At 44.8% G+C, this 18,597-nt stretch overlaps 1 long non-coding RNA gene across 4 annotated transcripts; it reads left to right on the plus strand.

The window, feature by feature from the left end:
* The first annotated feature begins 13,532 nt into the window (after positions 1-13,532).
* LOC140214197 (uncharacterized) lies at positions 13,533-15,720 on the plus strand. Of its 4 annotated transcripts, none has more exons than XR_011891114.1 (4): positions 13,533-14,166; positions 14,303-14,526; positions 14,600-14,756; positions 15,235-15,720. It is a non-coding gene; the product is annotated as an uncharacterized lncRNA (long non-coding RNA). The 4 variants fall into 4 exon arrangements; XR_011891115.1 differs by having other exon boundaries at positions 14,303-14,362; positions 14,435-14,526; positions 14,600-15,720; XR_011891113.1 differs by having other exon boundaries at positions 14,600-15,720.
* The last annotated feature ends 2,877 nt before the right edge of the window (positions 15,721-18,597 follow it).

Here is an 18,597-nt window from a genome sequence, read left to right on the forward strand (position 1 = left end):
AAAACAACTCAAGCGAAACAGATTCGTGTCAAACGATGACGTGAAAGAGTCAGTTGCAGATTTTTTGAAGCAGCAACCCAAGGAGTTTTATGAGACGGGAATCACCCGACTCGTTAGTGAATGGGACAAATGTCTCAATGCTCATGGAGACTACTTTTAAATAAGGTACCCCGTTTGTCATATATTCGCGTTGGCTTACTTTCATTTGACTCGCCTTCGTATATGTTGCAGAATGGCTTTATATACGCGCTCTTTGTTGGAACAATAATTTCGGTGCAATTACTCGCGATACATGACCGGTGGCAGCTGCTACTGCGTAATACATTGGAATAAATGACAGCGTCATAGAGATTTTTCCCTGGCCGTTGCATATGTACAAAAATGTAAACAAGGTTCTTGAATCAAGGCTTGAAACAAGGTTCTTGAAAGTTTCATTAACATATTTGTCCTCAACTTGTTCATTTCATGACCTTTATATTTTTCATATCAGCGGCATGAACTGCTTTGCTGGTTTCGAACTGATATAGTTCTAAAGATTGGGTGATATTTTCTTTACTTATTAAATAGACAAAAACATGGAAGCATTGATATCAGTTATTTCGGGCACAATTTTTGGCACATACGAGTATAACTTTTTATGAAAAAATACATATATTACTTGTTTTGACAGTGCGTAGCGTTCAAGAAATCGTTTGCAGCATCTTTGGCAATGGCAGTGCAATTATTATTAATGTATTTGATCCCTCGACAAATTGTTTAAGAGGAAGCTTTAGCTCCGGCCCAACTCCGACGCGGCCTATTGAAATACATCTAAAACGCAGAAACGCGTTTCTGAGATAACCCCTAGGTCGCTTTTAATGAAATTTGTTGCATTTGAGAGAGGAAGTTAAATTCTAGTATCTATTGGAAGCGGAATATTGATTTAGGGCCAGAATTTTGTTTAAAATATTTAGAAAAATGGGAAAGTGGAAAAAAATAGAAGCACGACGTTTACAAATTAATAGCTCTACATCAAGAACAGATATTGTGGTTCTTCAAACAGCATCTATAATAAGAGTCAAAGCGGGCAAATTTCGTATGTCAATTGGTATCTTACGTGAATTGGTTATCTGGTGTACAAGGGTTCTGCAAAAGCCGTATTTCAATAATACTAAATCTTTTGAGATTCATTGGTAACATATCAATTTTGTCCGCTGTAGATGTACTATTAGATGCGATTCACATAAGTGTATTATAATTTTTCATTGTTGAGTAACATAGTTTTAAACATGATAGTTTTCTTTTCTGAGAATTTGCGATTTTTGCCAATTTTTAATAACGAATTGACAACCTAAATGAAAAATTCGAAACCAGAAGTCAGTAGAATTTGTTTTTCTTTTAAATGCAACAAACCTCGTCAAATTTTGTGCAATGGTTGCCGAGAAAAACGAATTCACCTTCTACATGTATTTGGATAGGAGCACCCGAGCTAAAGCTTCCTCTTAAGGAGGAGGCCAAGCTGCATTGTGAGCCCCCCCCCCCCCCCCCCCCCCGAACGAAATTTCTGGCTACGCCACTGTCTGCGAGTGAAGTCACGACAGCTTGGCATTTATTAATGACTGTGACTGGGTCACCTTATTTGTAATTGCAAATCTGCCTTTCAACTGACTTGATGCTATCTTATTTTGTTCCTTTCACCCTATAGACGGCTGGACATCCTTCTTGTACCTTGGCGCCAGCTGGATGACGGGACCTCATCATGATCAGTGTAAGCCAATGTACTGTACCCTCTCTGGTCCTCCCAGTGCTTTTTATGAGTTAAGGCCAGGGAGCGCTTCGTGGTAAAATAGCTAGTTGGTGTCTCACAAACGGGCATTTTTTTTGCACTGGTCCATTATAAGCTGCCACTATTAATTATAACCAATTTCTCAGTGCCAGTGTACATACACAGTTCTACTAATAATTAGTTTCGCTAAGCTTCACAGAATGTACCTGTAGGTAGTCATTGCTATGTAAGAACTCAAAAATTAACTCTGCTGTGTCGTACAAGTATTCCATGCATGAGCAAAATTTTCTACAACAGTGTACATTACACCTTGCTTCCCTAATGCACAAATCTATTCAAGCCAGTATTTGATTAGTTAGGTATTCTAAATGTTGTCTGTGTGATTTAGTTTCTTTACAGGAATTTACTGTACAGCATCAGCAAGGAGTCTAATTTAAGATTTATGTGTGCTGTAAAAGGTGTGCTTTGCCGCTAGAATTGGTAAAACATGGGCCGAGGCTTCCATACAAGGACAAACTTCAATTTCGCTCTACCACCATCAGCACTTGGCTAGCGCTTGCAAAATGAATGACATCAGGTAGCTTGTGCCAGACTGTTTTTAACCTTATTGTGAGGAGATCACAAAGTGATGTGTGGAGGTGCCTGCGTCTGAGATATAGATTGCGCTGCAACATATGTGCGTGTAGAACAGGCATGATGCTGCGGGTTCCAGCAGTTTGCGGAGGTGCCTTTAAAATTTTGTCATAACTGCAATTTTACCTGTGCTGTTTTTTATCACCTATTTCAATAATATCATTGGAGGTATTATCAGAATTTGGCAATCTATTTGGCCTGGTTCATGAGCCTGGCACATTTGCCTTTTCACTAGGTGGACAATTATTCAGCATGGACCATTACTTGAATACACCTTTTTGTGTGCAGTGGCTTCTCAATTGCAAGTCAACATAGATGCTCAGAATTACCTGAGGCTATAGATGCACTTATAAATTTGCCACCTATACGAATTACTTTGCACTTTCTCGCTCACACAGCATGTTAACACTTCCAAGACAGTGGGCAATGTTATCGTTTGATCACATCACGAGATACTTTCAATTTTGTATGACGCATCATCCAAGGTGTTGCATCATTTGTGTGAGGTATTGCCCTAAGCCAATTAGGGTCACATGAAAATATATCAACAAAAGTGATTGATCCAGCTAGGAGTGTTGCTTTGAAACACTACTTTATCACCAGTCCTCCTTTGCATGCTACCTGCTTACTCTGTACTGGGTCATGTTTAAGTTTGAAGGAAAGGCAACAGCTAGGCAGCGCAAAATGCCAAACTTGCGTTTAGTTCAACAATATAAAACACTACTTAATTTTTTATTAAGTTACTACATCATTTACCTTCAGAGTGAATTACTGCTTTAAACTGATTATATTTTGCAGGAAGCTCCTCAGACTTCTTTGACAGGTTGATAAGTGGCTTTTTAGCCACAAAACACCATATAATAATTTAAAGACTGACTTTGACTCTGCTATGCAACTTAATGACTATATGCCAGGAACAAGGTCTCCGAGTTGTGGCGCTGGCTGACACTCCCAGGGTTCTACTAGAACACATAAATACCCAAGAAAGTGGATGGGAAAACGACGCCACTGTAGCTCAATTGGTAGAGCATAGCACGGGAAATGCGAAGTTTGTGGGTTCGGTTCCCATCCTGCGGCAAGGTCTTTTTTCATCCACTTTAATTTCCATTAATTTATCGTTTTTTATTTCATTTATTAAGCACAAGTAATTTCCCCCATGTTGTCCTTGGTGTCAGTGTTTGTTGGCTTCTTATGATAGGAAATATACTAGTCATTTTCAACATCATCGCATACATACTTTAAGATACCTGTAATTTAAGAGAAAGGAGTGCTTAAATTTATTTTTTACGTGAGCCAAACTTCTTACTTAGCACATATTGCTAATTGAAGTTCCAATTTCAACATTCCCATTTCCTCCCTCGCCTTTTTTTTCCTCTTCTGTGCAGGTGTTGCTTGCCTATGTCTACAAGAACCGTCACGCGTCGCCTGTGACAGCAAGCTTTTGTGTGCAGCAAGTGCACTCCTACGAAGGCTGGCCTACTCTGGCAGCGGCGCCAATCATCTTCAAGATTTATCCATGATCACCTTTGCTGCTATTTGTGACTCTTGTTACACTTTCTGCATCTTTTCTAATTTATTAGGTAATAAAGCAGGCACGTACGCAGGATTTTTTTTCGAGGGGGGCCCAACCCAAGGTAACTTTTCTATGCAAATGAGTGGGAGGGTACTTTTACTAGTACAAATGTGAAAAATGCCTACCATTCGCCATAAAGCCACGTAAAACCGCAAAACAGAATTGAAATAACGTGTATCTCACAGGTACGCCTGTGAGATACACCTCTTCTTTACTTGGCAAAAGAAGAACCACATCAAATGGACTCGCGCATGAATGATGTGCAGGAAGAACCTTGCCAAGAACAAGTTAAGCAGCGAAAGTGCAAAATAATGATTTCTAGTAGCGTTTTTTGAATTAGCTCTGGAAGAATTATAGAGAAATGTATATTTGCGGAACAATCACAGTTCTTTTGGATCCCTCCTATACAGCTCTACCAAGCGCCAAAACCGACTCGTGTCGTTATTTGGGAAGTTGCGTAACGATGCGTGGTCACCAGTCCCGTACAATGGCGTAGAGCGCAGGACGCTGCGGTTCTAGACGTACTGAGCCCACCGAGGAAGGTTAGAAAAACACCCCCGTTAGCACAGTAGGGACGTATCCACGTCAGGCGGCTTGATTGGTAACTGTAGAAGAGTCATTCAAAACACACGGAATTATTATCCACTTCCGGCGGCGTTTTCTCTACTTCCTTTTTAAATAAAAAGATGTTGATCCATAAATATTTTCACAAACCATTTTCGCTTGTCCTCCCTGTTTGGCTGTTGCCTTAGCTTTCTCCCTTAGTAGATCGCTTAATTTCTCAACTCCTTGCGACTCTTATTTCCAGTTGCCAATTTCGCACGAAAAGTGCTGTACAATTACGGAAAAACCAGACGAGGTAAGGGGTGAATGTCATATTGCTTATGGATTGAACGGTCAATACATGGTTTGATGATGGACGCTGTTTCGCAATATTTTATTTGCCACCTTATCTAAACCATATCGTGGTTATATGGTTCCGAGGATCTGCCAGCGTCGCGGCGAGCCGTCACTCGAGGAAATAATGAAGCAAAAGGAAAAGTTAAACGCAACTCGCGTTTTCTACGGCCACAACTCATTCCACGAGCATACAGACCAGGTGGGTATGAACAGAGTTTTTATGTATTCTGTTTTTATGAACAGAATTTTTATGTCAAGTATGCACCAACTCGCCCAAAAAGAAGTTTTAATGAAGAGTCCCTTTCCTGGCCCCTGGAGCAGTCTAAACAAAGAAGGTTGAACTAACATAGCAACAGCGATGCGCGTGATCGTCGAATCGATGGTGACATAAAAATTGTGTTGGGCATCATAAAGTAAAATATTATGATTAAAACAATAAACTACGCCCTGCCTGCTGCAATAGATGGTGACAACTGAATTCATCTTGAGTTTATCGCGTGGGCACCGAATCGCTGAGAAAAGTGGCCCCTACACCCCAGGAGATGCCGATAACTACCGCCATCCAAAAGGAGTGAAAAACTTGACCTTTCCACTCTGTGGAGATGGAATGGCAGCGAAAGCTGACGACAGTCAATGCTCTCAAACGAAAAGCAAAGTGTTTCACCTCCGCTGCGGGTCGGACTGAATATAGTGCAATATCGGGCCGACCAGCCGCGGAGGTAAAGCAGACATTAAGCACCCCGCATATTTGGGCCAATTCCGAAAGTAGTGCAACACCGGGCCGACCCTCGGCGAACGTGCAGCAGGTGATAAGCACCCCGCATACGTGGCCCAATCCCGAAAGTAGTGAAACAACGGGCCGACCCTCGGCAGAGGTGAAGCAAGCGTTAAGCACCCCGCATACGTGGGCCAATCCCGAAAGTAGTGCAACACTGGGCCCAGCCACGGCGGAGGTGAGGCAGGCGTTAAGCACCCCGCATACGTGGGCCAATCCCGTAAGTACTGCAACACCGGGCCGACGTGCGGCAAAAGTAAAACACACGTTAAGCACTTCCCATACTAGGCCGATTGCGAAGATAGTGCAGTATCAGGCCAACCCCCGGCGGAGGTGAAGCAGGCATTAAGAACTCCCCACACGTAGGCCGATCCTGAATATATTGCAATACCGGGCCCACCCACGGCGGAGGTGAAGCAGGCGTTAAGCACTCCCCATACGTGGGCCCATCCCAAAGATTCTGAAGGGCGCGTTATACGTTGATAGGCTTCAGATCAAATCTGTCCACTCAAGACATTATGTGGCAAATTCAGCAAGATATCCTACATCCGGGCCCTATAAGAGCCACCCGTACAATTCTAGGGCTGGACGTGAGTAAAGCGTTCGACAATGTGTCACATGCTTCAATACTCGCAAATCTAGCCCAAATGAATGTCGGGAAGCGCACTTATAGCTATATTACAAGCTTTCTCAAGGATCGCACTGCAGAAATACATTTTGGGGACATTAAAAGCGGACAATTTCAATTGGGTACAAGGGGCACCCCTCAGGGTGCGGTTCTCTCCCCCTTCCTTTTCAATGTGACCATGCGAAACCTGCCTCCATTACTGGAAAGGATCCCGCATATCAAACACTCCATCTATGCCTACGATATCACCATCTGGACAAATAGCGGTTCCGATGGAGAAATCACGGAAGCATTACAAGCGGCCGCGGATACCGTACAAAATTTTGTGCGGCAGAATGGTCTAGCGTGCTCGCCGACAAAATCGCCGACAAACAAAAGCTTCTCGTCATCCGTGATAAATCAACGAAACACGCCACCGAAAGGGACGCCACCTCCCCTATACGAGTCAGTATGGAAGACGGCCCAGTTCCGCCCGTACTGACTATAAGAGTCCTGGGCATGCTAATTCAACATAACACCCATAATTCTGAGGCGATTGTCCGATTACGGACGGCAGCCCGCCAAATATGTGGCCTAATCAGACGAGTAGCCACACGCCACCGCGGTATGAAGGAGGCTGATATCTGACATTTGACGCACGCTTTCCTGATCAGTCGCGTCGTGTATTCCTTCCCTTACTACCACCTACGCCTTTCTGACAAAGAAAAGGTTAACAGCGTCATTCGCACAGCTCATAAAGCTGCCCTTGGTCTCCCGAGGTATGCGAACACTGAACGATTACTCGAGCTAGGTATATACAATACCCTTGACGAACTCGTGGAGGCCCATAAAACAGCCCAACGTGAACGACTCTCCCGCACCGCAACTGGCAGGGTTATTCTAAGCAAACTCGGGCTGAATCCCGTTATGAATTCAGCAGGAAGAACAACATTACTCGGTGCGGTCAAACGCCGTTTGGTTATAAAACCGTTTCCTAAGAACATGCTCTCTGGGAGACACGATAAGAGGCGGTCTGCCAGAGCCAAGGCCCTTCAAGAAAGGTACCAAAGCAACCAGCACACCGCTTATGTCGATGCAGCAAAGCAAAATCACCAAACTTATGTAGTGAGCGTCGTGACCGGAGAGGGAAGTATCCTCAACACCGCGACCATAAAAACAGCGTCCACCGTGGAAGCGGAAGAGACTGCCATTGCTTTGGCCATCATGAATCCCTCCGTGCAAACTATCATAAGCGACTCCAAAAGGGCAATAGTCAACTTTTCGAGAGGCAGCATAGGCGTCTGTGCAGCGCGAGTCCTACGGGACTTTAATAATGAAAACACTGTTGAACTCGTATGGGTCCCTGCCCATTCGGGGAATCAAGGGAATGAGGAGGCGCACTGGGTAGCCCGAGGTCTAATCAACCGGGAGGTGTGCCCCTCAGACTCGGATCCCATGGATGAGGCACCGACGACATACCACGAAATAACAAACTATTACAAGCAAAAAAGGCGAATCTACCCGCCTCCAAACGCAAGCCTCACGCGAGCGCAAGCCTCGATCCTGCGTCGAATCCAAACTAAATCGTTCCCCAGCCCACATTGGCTAGCCATAATTACCAACGGGCAATGGAACCCAATATGTCAAAACTGCACAAATCAAACATTGGCTACCCAAAATCACATTCTTTGGGGGTGCGAGGGCTTACCCCCTCCCAGGTCGCTCCTGCCAGCTCCCTCACAACAGACGTAGGAAGAGCTCCTCAGAACGCCGGATGAAAAAGTACAAAAAGCCCTCGTTGCCTGGGCCGAAAGGGTCGCTCCTCGTGAGGGGCCATTCTAGGACTCGGGCCTGCCAGATCATAACTGAGCAGAGTCTCAATAAAGTTGTTACCACCACCACCTATAGGTTCCCGATTCCGCAGGGGTATGTGCCATTTATTTTGGAGCCTTTTTGCACTATGACCAGGATGGCTCCACATGGAGATTTTTTCTGTTAACTGACATCGAAAAAAACTACAGATATTAGTCATACACTGCTTTAGCTGTAAAAGGCAGCAAAATGTTGACTGCCGAGTAGATAGATTTGTCGGCGCTTTAGGAATGTGTGTGAGGAGTGGTGGCGTGGGCAGATGGGGGGGCGGGGGGGGGCTATGCCACTTAACTTCGGGGGTGGGGGGGCGGGCCCCCACGGGCCCCCCCTTGGGTACGTGCCTGTAATAAAGTATGGGTATGTGACATGGTGTGAAGTTGATGTCTTGCTGCATTTTCACTTGCAATCATCTTTTATGCATGAAAAGCTCATCATGCAGTTTATGAAAAAAATAACAGCATATTATGATTTATCTTTCAGTTCTAGTAACATGCAACGTACAAGGAATTCGCTAATGGATGGTATGCTGAAGAACTGGTCATTATTTCTGCGTGATGCTTTGCAAGCATGTGGCGTTACCTTACAAGAGGCACCCACAAAGTAAGTTACAATTTACTTTTAAATGAAGCATGGACATCAGAAAAAGTGTATTTCATTTGCCAGTTAGAGTGGTTCACAGAGTGTTTTTCTAGATGTGTACTATCCTTTATTTCTTAACAATTCATTGCAGCATAGTGCTCTGTTTCGTATACTGGTGTAAGGCTATTGTGCCCCCTGTAGCTGAAACCAGGATCTAATTTTTGCTTGAACTGCAGCATCACTGACAAAATTTTTCTTTGCTACAAACTATTTCAATTTGGTGGAGACCCAGCAGGGCGAAGTTTTGTCAATAATGACGTGTTTCACGCAGAGATGTTCTTGTTTAGGTCAATGGGTGAACATTGGAATTATATCAGCATACAATACAGATCTTGTTTTATTTGCAAAATAATTGACAGGCGGCATTCAATTGATTGGTCTAATTAAAAAGCACTAATTGACCAATGAGGCTGTACTACACTATTCCCATGGTTCACATTTGGAAAAACTACCTGTGCATCACTTTATTCGACAATATAAACTGTTTTTTTTCTGATGTCCATGCCTCGCTTAAAATAAATTGTAGCTGTGGGCAAACGTCGTGTTACTGTAACAGCTGCTGCAAAAATTTGAGGGAATGTCTAATAAAAGTCTTCAGTTGTTTTTGTCAAGCTGTCCATTAGCCAACTTTTAGCGTAACGTTAGCAGGGCTTACTGAAGTACTTCTAGACGTCCATGGCTACAAAATGTCTTAATCAAGACAGCTACTAGGCTTTTGAACTAGCCGTTCAAGACATCTTTTAGACATCAAATAGCTGCTTTCGTGTTTCGTGGGGTGCTACCCGCCAGTGCCACCCTTGACGGAGCAGAGTTCTACGAAGCCCTCTGACGTCGGCTCCGGACCTTTACACCTATGTGTGTGTGCAACACGAGTATGTGAGCCCGCCTCCTCCAAAAGGGCGGGTCATCTTCGGTGACGTCGAACGGTGACGTCGAACGATGACTGGACGAACGTTTCCGTTCGCTTGGAATCAAGGGGGGGGGGGGGGACAAGTGCTTATAAGCAGCGGTTGTCGGCTGCGAGAGCGTGCTCGTTGTCGTGCTCGTCGTCGTGAGCTGTGTGCTCGTTGTCATGCTCGAAATGTACTCGTGAGCTGTGTGCTCGTAAGCTAGCTGTTTGCTGTATGTTAGTCTTGTGGGCCCCATTTGGGAGTCACGCTAGACTGTCGATGTATGTTTTGTTTTAAATGTAAATCATGCAAATAAACCCTGCTCGCCTAAGTCCCGGCGAAGAATCAAGTTCATCCCTACAACTACGACCGCTCCAACTCTTACACGGGGAAGAAAATTTAATCAAGTGGATATTGCATTAGACAGTTCTCGCGATAGTCATCTGAACTGCGGAAAGAGTCAAGCAAAATTGTTTGCGAACGGCATGTTCATTGTAAACGGCCCTGTCGCAGCACAGCAAAAATCGTCAAACGATCTAATCGCAGGCGACTCGTGGAATGTACAGTTCTAGGAAACATTTCAGTTGGATGTTTTCACTGGGGAGGGTGAAAGAAGCGATTGTACGAAGCCGAATTGTGAAGAGATGTCAAAATCTGCAATTTTTGTAGCTGTTGTCGATTCGTCTAAGAATAGTTGAGGCTGTATGCCAATCAATGTAAATCATAAAATGGAGCATTTCTGCTGTCGACGTGGATTTTATTGGGAAAAACTAGAGTTAGATCAATTTCTTCCAATTGTTGCTCAATGAACTAACGACATTCAACAATCAAGCAGTTAAGAATTAATAACTTCATGGTATATCATGAGTGTTTCTTTTTTTGGAAGCGCCGTCTCCTGTGAAGCATATCTAACATTTTTGTGCAAAGCTCCCTGGAAAACGTATTGACTGTGTATGCATGCACGCACATATCGAACTTCGTGCACATATAGACGTGATGCATTGACAATAAATATTTATTAAAATTCAAATTATTTATTTCAGCCTTGTAAAGGCACAGATAGCGGAGGCGCAGAAAAAGCTGTCAGATACAGTTTGACAAAGCCGCAGCCTCCTTTCGCTTGGCAGAGCTTTACAGCGAGATTTTTGCAAAGATAATTGCAAAGATAACAAAGATAATTGCACACAGTAATAAGATTTATACAATAATGAGCAAGTACAAAAGGAAAGAAAACAAGATTATACAATATTTAGACAATACTCCCAAAAGAGAAAACAACCTACATGCTAACGTACAGGCTCGTCCACTTAGGGTGAACACGGCGCACCGTGGCCGCGCTCCGCAGGGCGCCAGTGCGTCCGGCGCGGCGGCGCATGGAAGCGAAGCGGCGCAGGCGCACACGGACCCAGGGGTGGCGCTTCGCGTCGTCTGCTACAGCGCTGGAGCGCGCCGCTCTGGCTTTGCTGCAAAGTACACTTCGCTAGACCCAGGTGACTGAGCGACCGAGGCGGCGTTGCGGGAAGGCGCACTTCACTAACTAGAGCATTTTCCATCTGGTTCGGTCTACAGCTTGTGAACAGCCTGCTTAATCAATATACATAAACAGAAACAAGCTTCTCACCACATAAATCACTTAGCATGTTTTTAATAAGTGATGAGGGTAAAAATAGTCATTTTTTCGCGCTCTTTATTAGGAAGGGGCCATATTATTTTACTCTCACAGCACTTGGTGTAGTGCATACCGAGAAACCTATTAGGCGCGCTCGTCTTCGTTGGAGTCATCATGTGATGAGCCCAGCGCGCCGTTTCGCGCATGTCTTGATGCTAGAATAAATTTGCCTAATTGACCTAAGAAAGCGACCAAAACCCGCAATAAGTTCCACAGAAAGTTACAGAGCGATTGTTCAATCATGCACCATCATGTTTGCCATCGATTTTACCATTAAGGAGGGCAATAATATTACTTCGACAGCAACCAAGAAGAGACATCCGCTACTTCGCGACTCTCTTATTGACGCGTTAAGGTCTCTGGTAGGGGTGTATGAAGCGCTTACGCGATGTAGGAAAGCGCTCTCCCCGGCATAGCAACTAATTTGGCGGCAATTTTACTCCCCCGTTTCAGCTTTCTACATCCTATAAAAAAACTAAATTCATTTTTGTTGTCACAGTTTGGGTAAAATCACCGAAGCGGTGCCAGTCTTTTGACGGCTACCTGATGCGAGAAGTAACATTCTCATTTAGATGATTCGTGGTCAATTATTTGATTACATTGATTAGGTGAAGTAAAACATGTGGCGCCGTCGTTTTTTTTTTGTTTTTTTTTTCTCCTTGGAGTCAATGCACGCCGCATGCGAACGCTTTTTCTGTACGTTGTGAATAGGTATTTGGAGTGGAAAATCTATAATCTACATGTTTGTTTTCTAGCTTAAATTACGTCCTGCCGGGTAATTAGGTCGTTATTCGCTTCTATTTCATTTCAGTACTTCCTCCGAATAGGTCATATGCATACTAGCATATAATAATTTGTTAATTGTGCACTATATGTCCCGAAGAGACACATGGCCTCTGCGTTGCTCAAATATGGGTAAGCATCGGATAAATTTGGAGAAAAGGAAGAATTGATTTCTATCTTTTTTTTTTAGAGGTTAGGGGTGGGGGGGCGAGGCTGAGTGGGTAAAACCCAAATATGAATACGGCACAGGAACCCTTGCCGCGAACAAGAGATGCTTTTGCTGTCGTGGGGAAGTGGCCGGTCCGTGTGTTGGACGAACGCGGCCACGGTAATTAAACCGGCGGTCGTGAGGCCGGCCCGGTGTCGTCCGCGGACAGCATGCCGGTGGTCGGCCAATGGGCTCGACATTTGTAAAAGCCAAGTCCGGCCCAAGCCAGATTGCTGTGGTCGGGCCAGTCTACCGCCGAGCCCCCCCCCCCTTTTTTTTTTGTTTGCTTAGGTAATGCTACCCCATCTTAGCTTAATATGGGGATGCGGTGCAGCCAATGGCTGCTCAAGTGAGTGACTGGCCGCTCATGAGTTAAACATTCTGGGATGACTCGTCAAATCGAAAGACACCAGAGGTGTCTCCATTAGACGCATTTCTGTCGACTTGCATGATGAATTGCATTTTGTTCGGTTGCTGGATGCCATGGTACTTCGGCGATAAAAACGCTGTAACATTGCAGGACAATTTTATTTCCCCGGTGCACTTTCGGAAACTAGCCATGTCGCGGGTACTGGAAAAAAAAAAGACGACGCATTGTAGATCTGTGCCTACAAAACTATTCTCAACGCGTTATATCGGAGATGAGAAAAAGGCCACTGAAAACTGAAAAATGCTCCTCGTAAAGAGCGACCACTGAAGCTGAATACATGACCATTGTTGCGGCGGCTGCTGCAAACCCGACCTCCACCGTTCGGGAAATTAAGAACAGCCTCAGGCTGGGTGACGTCTCTGACACGACTATCAAGCGTCGCCTCTACGCCCCAGCCTAATAAAGAGTGCTAGAAAATGACCGTATTTTTACCCTCATCACTTATAAAAACATGCTAAGTGATTTATGTGGTGAAAAGCTTGTTTCTGTTAATGTGTATTGATTAAGCAGGCTGTTCACAAGCTGTAGACCGAACCAGCTGGAAAATGCTCAAGTTAGTGAAGTGCGCCTTCCCGCAACGCCGCCTCGGTCGCTCAGTCACCTGGGTCTAGGGAAGTGTACTTTACAGCAAAGCCAGAGCGGCGCGCTCCAGCGCTGTAGCAGACGACGCGAAGCGCCTCCCCTAGGTCCGTGTGCGCCTGCGTCGCTTCGCTTCGATGCGCCGCCGCGCCGGACGCACTGGCGCCCCGCGGAGCGCGGCCACGGTGAGCCGTATTCACCCTGGACGAGCCTGTACATCGCACCTAAAGTACTGTTCGACGCATTGAAGACGTCAAAATTATTGTATACATAAGCTATATACATACTCGTATAGAGCTACCAATCCCTGCAAAATATAGAACGCAAATTTTCATTACGCACACGCACGCACGCACGCACGTGCCCAACACACACACCAAAAGGAAACGGCGACGCGCTCATAGGAGGCGCCTGAAAAAAAAAAAGGAAAAGACTGGGGGAACCGCGGTCGTCTTGCGCGGTCGCATCTCCCTCTCCCAGAAGGAATGGAGAGGTTCTTGGAAAGCAGCATCAGCTCCCACCAGCGAGGACGGGGCGAAAAAGCGAAGCGGGGCTTTCTTTGCTATTTTTTCATCGTCAAGGGCAACGCCGCCTGCTCGCAGGGGCGCAGGCGAGTTCCCGCCAAATGGCGCGGAGGCGCAAGCAGGGGCGCGAGTTGCCGCCAAATGCTAGCTCTGGATGCCAGCTCGTTCCGCGTCTCATGGTAGACTAGTTGGATCATTTCTGTTATCATGGACTGCGCATATAAACGCAAACTACACAAAAGTGACATGGACAAGAACAGCGCAAGCACTTGCCACGCAGTGGAGCCGCCGTATCTCGCCGTTCAAGATATGCGTACTCGTAAGTGGCATTTTAATTTCACGTTGTGTAATGCATAACAGTCTTTTACAAGTGAACAGAATTCGCTTTGTATTGCGTAAATGGTTTTGGAACGTATGATAAACTCCTTGTTTTTTGTGTTTATTTTTTCTGACAGAAGAAAAAAGAGGCTTTATATGAGAACGGATCAAGCGTTCGAGAGTTGGGACAGGGAAATGTGAGACGTACTTTCATCTATATATTCCTAATATTATTTTTTCGTCTTGTATTTTTTTTAATTTTTCTGTAGGAAACACTGGAACGACACTGCTTAAATTGAAGCACAGTGTGCGAATGACCTGCTACGCTCGGAACTGTTATCATCATTCGGGAAGAAATCAGGTAAGACGCTTGTCTGGTTGTCATTGCGGAAAAGTCATAATTAATTAGAAGTTGCTTTTGTTCCTTCCCACAGATGAAAAAACAAAACTGTAAGTACCTGTACGATATACGTCTGGTGCATTGCAGGTAAGAATGGATTGTGTGTGGCGCTTCACCGCATGTGGACTAGAGTAGATCTAGGAACATCAGATAAGAAGACACGTATGTGAAACCCTGCTGATAGCTCATACGTAAGTTGTTCCTCAATTTTTCTGATGCTGCATTTTCGTAGTTTACGTGTAATACTTTGTCACCGCGGTCTCGACGTTATGTATACCTATACATTTGTCTCGTGGCAGTCTGCGTGATATTTTGTTTGTGCAACTATGTGTTGTATTCATTTATCGCGCTGCCTGGATGTTTTTTTTTTCTTTTTTTGCAATGGTATTCTGAGCCAAGTCAGTACATCTATCCTTCCTGTCCTCAGGTTTCCTTAGGCGGCTCTAAAGCGTGAATCACGTGGCAGAAGTTGAACGCACTAATTTTCACTGAAAGTGCACAGTATATGTTCATTACGTGCATGTGCTACGACAAAATAATTATTTTGTGCGTGGCTGTGTCAGGATCGGGATTTCTTGCATACGACTGTGAAAAAAGTCCACTATAAGTCATCTGCATGGTTCACAGAGTTATTCATTACTATGTTATTTGTTTGTTCGTTTGTTTCAGTTTTTATGAGCACTGTAACTATCCAAGCTTCACTCTCGACGGTGACAGAGAAATGGCGGATGCTATGCCGTTCAGAGCCAAGAACATGGGAACGGCTGAAATAGAGCCTCCCGGGCAGTGTGGGAAACTCTCACAGCAGACCAGCTCTGTCCTTTAGCTATAACATACTATTTCAGGGAACAAATACTCCTTGCAAATTGTTAACACTGCTGCTCGAAAAAATTAATGTATTTCATGATTGGAAAATAAACACCTAAAAAGAGAAAACATTGCGTTCACGTGTTTCTTTTGTTGCGTGTTGCGTATATACACTAACGAGTACAGAGAATTAGAGGCGTTTAATTATGTTTCACTTGTGAATTGCGCGCATATCGCGTATATTAATTGGCAGCACGAGTTAAACGCCTCTAATAAACTGTATATCGTTGACCTGAAAACGCAACACACAGCAAAAAAAAAGAAAGAAAAACCTGATGTGTTTTTTAATATATAAAATAACAAAAAAAACCGTCCGCACCCGACCAACGGCAAACCGGTGCTTACGAAATATTGGGCCGTAGTCGGCCCGCACGCAGTGTGCACTCGGCCACGTCGGCTACAGTGGTCGGGCCTAAGTCATTTGCCGATGGTCGCCGGACGCGAGGCCTATGTCAATTCCCGATACCGGCCCTCCATCGGGCGCCGACGTCGGGCCAACCGTTTTGCAGTCGGCCAGAGACGTCGGGCCGATATTGATGATGATGATGTATGGGGATTTATGGCGCAAGGGCCAGGTATGGCCAAAGCGCCATGTCTGTGGTAATGGGTTTGCAGTGTAATTATGATTACTATGAAGTTGGTGTGACGTGGCTGTAAAGGGGCCTTAAAATATACGCTCTAAAGTTCGTAAAATCTAAATAATAAAATTATGGCGATGACGTATGACTTGTACTATGAACATTTATATGCATTTAAAAAGAATGATACGGTAGGTAAAATATATCAGATTATAAGAAATGCTAGAGCACTACTGCCTCCTTAAAGCCCTTGAAACACAAGGGCCTGGAGGCATGTGCTATACAGTACAACTATCCCAGCGGCATCCTCTAAAGAGAGGAAGCGCTACGAATGCATGGGGCTAATAACATGTAAGACCACATCTCTCAGGAAACCTAGGACTGTGTCTGTATTAAAAAGCGGTTCTGGGCCGAGGAACATTACTGGATGAAGAGGAATGTGCTGTCTGTATGCTAAGGAAAAATGTCTCATTCTCTCAGATTCGGCTTCCCGACACTCCAGAAGGACGTGGAGCACGGTCAGCCTTTCCTCGCATCTACCACATGTTGGAGGTTCACTTCCAGTAAGCAGATAATTATGGGTGCCAAATGTGTGTCCTATTCTGAGGCGACAGAATAGGACATCTGTTCGCCGAGATCTTGTTGGGGAGGGCCAAAAACCTAACTGTGGCTTTATAAAGTGCAGTTTGTTATTTGTTTGCGCGTCCCACGTGCACTGCCAATGGTTTCGCAGTCTATTTCGTAAGAAAGGCCTCAGATCGGTGACAGGCACATCAGCAGTAGGGTTAACAGCTTGCGATGTGATTGACGTGGCCATCTCGTCTGCCAGAACGTTACCTTCGATTCCCCTATGGCCAGGGACCCAGCATATTATGATATTCTGGTTAGATGAGTACGCTTTACACAAGACCGAATATAGTTCATTAAATACGGGATTTTTATGTTTGCTGAGTGACATTAAGGCTTTCACGACGCTTAGAGAGTCTGTATAGATCGCTGCTTTTGGAAGCTTTGATTTTCTTATATGCTTCACAGCAGAGAGTAATGCGTAGGCCTCGGCCGTAAAGATACTTGTTTCCGGATGCAGTACATCGGATTCCGAAAACGATGGGCCGACGGCTGCATGGAATACCCCGGCATTTGATTTCGAAGCGTCTGTGTAGAACTCTGCGCAGGAGTGCTTGTACTGTAGTTCTAGGAAATGCATCCGGATTTCGGCCTCAGGAGCGTGCTTTGTAACTTTTATAAAGGATATGTCACATTGTATCACCTGCCACTCCCAAGGAGGTAAGAGCTTGGTCAGGTGGATTAAGCGATGCTCAGGAGTGGGACATGCATTTCATCGCTAAGCTCCTTCACACGCAGCGAGAAAGGCTTTCTTATGGAGGGACGATTGCTGAAAAGTGTAGCGCACGTCATATCGGTAACGGTATCAAAACATGGATGTTCAGGATTAGAGCGCACTTTAAGGAAATATGCAAAGCTGATGTATGATCACTGTAGGTGGAGAGACCATTCATTCGATTCGGCATATAAGCTTTCAATCGGGCTTGTTCTGAAAGCGCCCGTGGCTAAGCGGATACCTAGATGGTGTACAGGGTCTAGCATCTTTAGCGCACTCGGGGCGGCAGTTATATACCACGGCACCATAATCTAATCGTGATCGGATTAGGCTCTTATAGAGATTCATTAGGCACTTCCTGTCACTACCCCACGTAGTCTGGGATAGAAGTTTCATTAGGTTCATTGTTTTTAGACACTTTTCTTTAAGATGCTAGATGTGTGGGACGAAAGTGAGTCTATTGTCAAGTATAACACCTAGAAATTTGTGCTCTTTGTTTACAGGTATCTGTTGTCCACACAGTTCTAAGCAAGGATCCGGAACCAGGCCTCTCTTTCTTGTAAACAAAACACAAGAACTCTTTTGAGGATTGATTTTAAATCCATTTTTCTCTGCCCACCCTGACACCTTGTTCAAACCATGCTGTACCTGTCTCTCGCACACTGCGAGGTTACAGGATTTGAAACCTATTTGAATGTCGTCCACATAGACAGAATACAAAATGGCCGGTAGTAAGGAAGCACGAAGTGTTGTCATCTTAACAATAAAGAGTGTGCAACTGAGCACGCCACCCTGGGGTACACCAGTTTCTTGTGTAAAAGGACGTGACAGCACATTGCCAACTTTTACTCGGAAGGTGCGATTGGACAAGTAGCTTTTTATTACGTTTAGCATATTACCACGAATGCCCATTTCCGATAAGTCTCGCAAGATCCCGTATCGCCACGTTGTGTCATACGCCTTTTCCATATCGAGAAATATCGAGAGGAAGAACTGTTTATGTATAAATGCGTCCCGGATATTTCCTTCAATACGTACAAGATGGTCGGTTGTGCAGCGCCCTTCTCGGAAGCCACACTGATAGGGATCAAGCATTTTGTTCTGTTCAAGGAAATGGATCAGTCGCCGATTTATCATTTTTTCAAATACCTTACACATGCAACTTGTGAGGGCTATCGGGCGGTAGCTTGCCACTGAGGAAGAATCTTTGCCTTGTTTTAAAACAGGGACCACAATGGCTTCTTT

The sequence above is a fragment of the Dermacentor andersoni genome, chromosome 11 (genome assembly GCF_023375885.2).
Source record: "Dermacentor andersoni chromosome 11, qqDerAnde1_hic_scaffold, whole genome shotgun sequence".
Taxonomy (NCBI): domain Eukaryota; kingdom Metazoa; phylum Arthropoda; class Arachnida; order Ixodida; family Ixodidae; genus Dermacentor; species Dermacentor andersoni.